The following is a 3,503-nucleotide window of genomic DNA, read 5'->3' as shown; positions in this document are numbered from 1 at the left end:
TGCAGACTGATATCTATATATATCTATTCTTTCTTATATATTTATAAATATATAATATATCTATCGATTGAAAATATGTTTCCTTTCTTTTTTTTTGTTAAATAAATAAATAATAATAATAAGTAGCTTATCTTCTCATACTTCCAATCTTCTCCCTTTTTATCTAGTCACGCTATATATATATAAAATTAAATAAATTAATAAATTAATGAAAATATAATAATAAAAGAAAATAATTGGCTTACATTAGCGAATATTATTGATCATCAAGGAAGGAAGGAGGAAAAAGGTTTCTTTATCAACTATATTCTATGTAAAAAAAAAATTAATAAAAATAATAATAATAATAATAATATAATAATAAAAATATTAATAATAATAATAAAAATATTAATTAAAAAAAAAAAAGTAGAAAAAGTAACAGAAAATTTAGTAATGATATTAAAAACAATAATATGTAATCATTGTGATAGTTGATCTGTAATTAATCATAAAAATATCGAGAGTGGCATTAAGATGGGAAACGAATCATGCAATGTGAATGCTATTGTTTTAGTTTGGAGGATATACTTCTTTTTCGATACTAAATAACGAGCGTGGCCTGACAAAGATTTCCTTTAGAAATTGTGTAGCACTCAACGTGATAACATTTTATATTCCATTTGTAACGATTATAAATTCTTGGCGTATATTCGAGATACGCGACTCAATTATTTTCAGAATATTGAGAATATTGAATTGCTGATATCGCGCCACCCCATTCTTTAAGGCGTTGCTAAGCACGTTCTGCGGGGTCCATTACCTAAGACACTCATCCTATTCTTACACTACTTTATTTTAATTATTAAATACTGTGGTGATTGATATTAAAATGCTGTAAATGTGTTCAAAAATATCATCAAAAACTTTGATGATTGTGAATATTAGTAATAAAAGTCTTTTTGAAGGTAATTGGGGTATGTATTATTATTTATTAGTTTTTTTTGAGGGTAACTGAGGCATGTATTGGTATTTATTAGTTATAATTCGTTTCATTTCTTTTCAATAGTGATCATCAAATTAGGTGGAAAATGAATAAACTGAATAACATGCTGTACGATTTGTTTTATGGCTCCATTATAGGATTACAATATTTTGATTTTAATATAAATATACCGATGAATTACAAATTTTTCTCTTTATCCTGATATTATAATAAGCAATTGTAAGTAGAATAGCTTAAAGTTTAGTTAAAATAATTTACCGAGTAAAAAATATATATTAAATTATTTTTTATTTCAATTTATACTGCTCTACTTCGTCTTTTATATTTTTTATATTTCATACATAAACTACTTTCTTAATTAGGTTTAGCTAAGTATGCGGCTTTACATTTTTTATTCCAATCAAAGACCGTAACACATCCAAAAAAAAGACTGTATTCCAGCATCAGATCTATGCATATAAATTTCATCTCTCAATGGGTTCACGATATAAAAATTTCTTTTAATTAATGTCTCCTTTGTAGAGATTTCATGTGAATCATTATTTGAATAGAATTTAACCACAGTTACAAGGAATAAGCAAGACATGAATCTGTTAAAAGGTAAAAATAATGATCTTGCTTCTGAAAGAAACTAATATTATGATTCTCTTAAATATTCTCTTGAAAAGTATTTATTTAAATCATTAAAAAGCTTATGCTCTCCGCATAGATGGTCAATCATTTTACTGAAGGGAGAGTGCATTATTTTCAACAATGATAAAAAGAACCCGTCGATACTGAAATCATGAAAGATTTTAGAAGACTTCCTCTTTTAATTCACACTGGAAAGAAACCATGCGGATAAGTATTCTAGTAAAAGAATTAATAAAAGAAGGCACTTTAGTTATTTATAAATTATTTTCTACAATAATTTTAAAACTTTAATATCTTACAGCTTTTTTACCAGTATCAGTATAATTTAAATTCTTCTTTCAGATTTCGAGATTTCTAAAACTAATGCAGGGAAGTGTAATCCCTATTACTATCTTCATAAAATGTATCTAAAAGATACTATCCATCAAAAACAAACGCGGAACGTTGTAAGGTTTGTAGGCTGCGAAAAAAATGTTTTGTTACCCAGAAGAAGTATAACTTTTTACGTACGTGCATAAGTACACAGTTTTTTTACAGCAATTTCCCTGTCTCTAAGTTTATACTCATGCGTTTTGTGTGTTTTCGTTTTTCAGAAAATATTGCTTTATTTGTGCCTTCAAGTAAATATTGTGGAGAAAATTCTTTCACTGTATATTCGTTTTTATTATATTATTTTACACATTCATGTGCTATTGTAGTCAAAGCAGTTTTTTCTCTTTTCTCATTTATCTTACATCATCTATCTATTATGGTTTGATTTAACCTTTTATTAATCCATTTGAAAAAGGTGTATTCACTGCCGTATATGTTAATATAATGTTCTTTCTGTTTTAAAAGTTTTTAAATTCTTCTGAATGAATGATCGGATATTGGTCTGACAAGATCATACCTATTTTGTTGTCTGCTGTTATACTCTATATTAAACGTATAAAATTGTTTTCATTTTAAATTTTTGGTGTCAGAATATAAGCATATCTCGTGAAGTGTTAGACGAGCAAGTGTAAATAATTCTTTGTTGAACGGGAGGCCCCGAATCCTCTAATCGTGTCTTTTGTTATGCATTAATCATACAAGAACAATTTTTTGATTTAAATCTAAGAATACCAATTAATTACAATCGTTCTCTTTATCCCGATATTATAAAAAAAAAGTAAGTAGAATAGCCTAAAGTTCAGTTAAAATACTTTACCAAGTAAAAAATATGTATTATATTTTTTTATTTCATTTATAGGAATCTGCGTTTCTTTTTTTTTTTATAGGTATTTATATATCTGAAAGTAGTATTTTAATCTTTTAGAAAATCAAATTTTATTGAAATTCAGTTTTTGATAAAAAAAAAGTGAATGCGAAACAAACTGCATATTAATATATAAAGCGTTGGTGCGAGTTAAATACATAACATTTTATAAACGGTAATTGTTTTTCAAATTAAGAAGTGTAAGCAGTGTATTTAATATGTTGAATAGAATATACAAATTTAGGTGTTATTTGTGCTTGCAGTCTATCACATAATGTTTTAGCAAATCACGTTTTATTGAAATTCAGTTTTATGATAAAAAAGTGGATACGTACAAAGTGCATATTAATATAAAAGGCTTTAGTGCGAGAAGAATACATCTCCTTTTTTATACCTAGCAATTGTTATTTAAATTAAAATTGTTAACGGTGAAATGAATTTGATGAAAAGAATGCAAAAATTGTTACATATGCTTTCGTTCTTACAGATAATCTTTAAGCAATCAAGTTTTATTAAAATCAGTTTTCTGATAAAAAAAGTGGATACGTAACAAAGTGCATATTAATGTAAAAGGAGTAAGTGCGAGTTGAATACAACTGCCTTTTCTACGTAGCCATTGTTATTAAAATTAAAGATGTTAGCGGTGTA

The sequence above is a fragment of the Polistes fuscatus genome, unplaced genomic scaffold (genome assembly GCF_010416935.1).
Source record: "Polistes fuscatus isolate 324 unplaced genomic scaffold, CU_Pfus_HIC Scaffold60, whole genome shotgun sequence".
Classification (NCBI taxonomy): domain Eukaryota; kingdom Metazoa; phylum Arthropoda; class Insecta; order Hymenoptera; family Vespidae; genus Polistes; species Polistes fuscatus.
Note: the sequence above shows the minus strand (reverse complement) of the source record.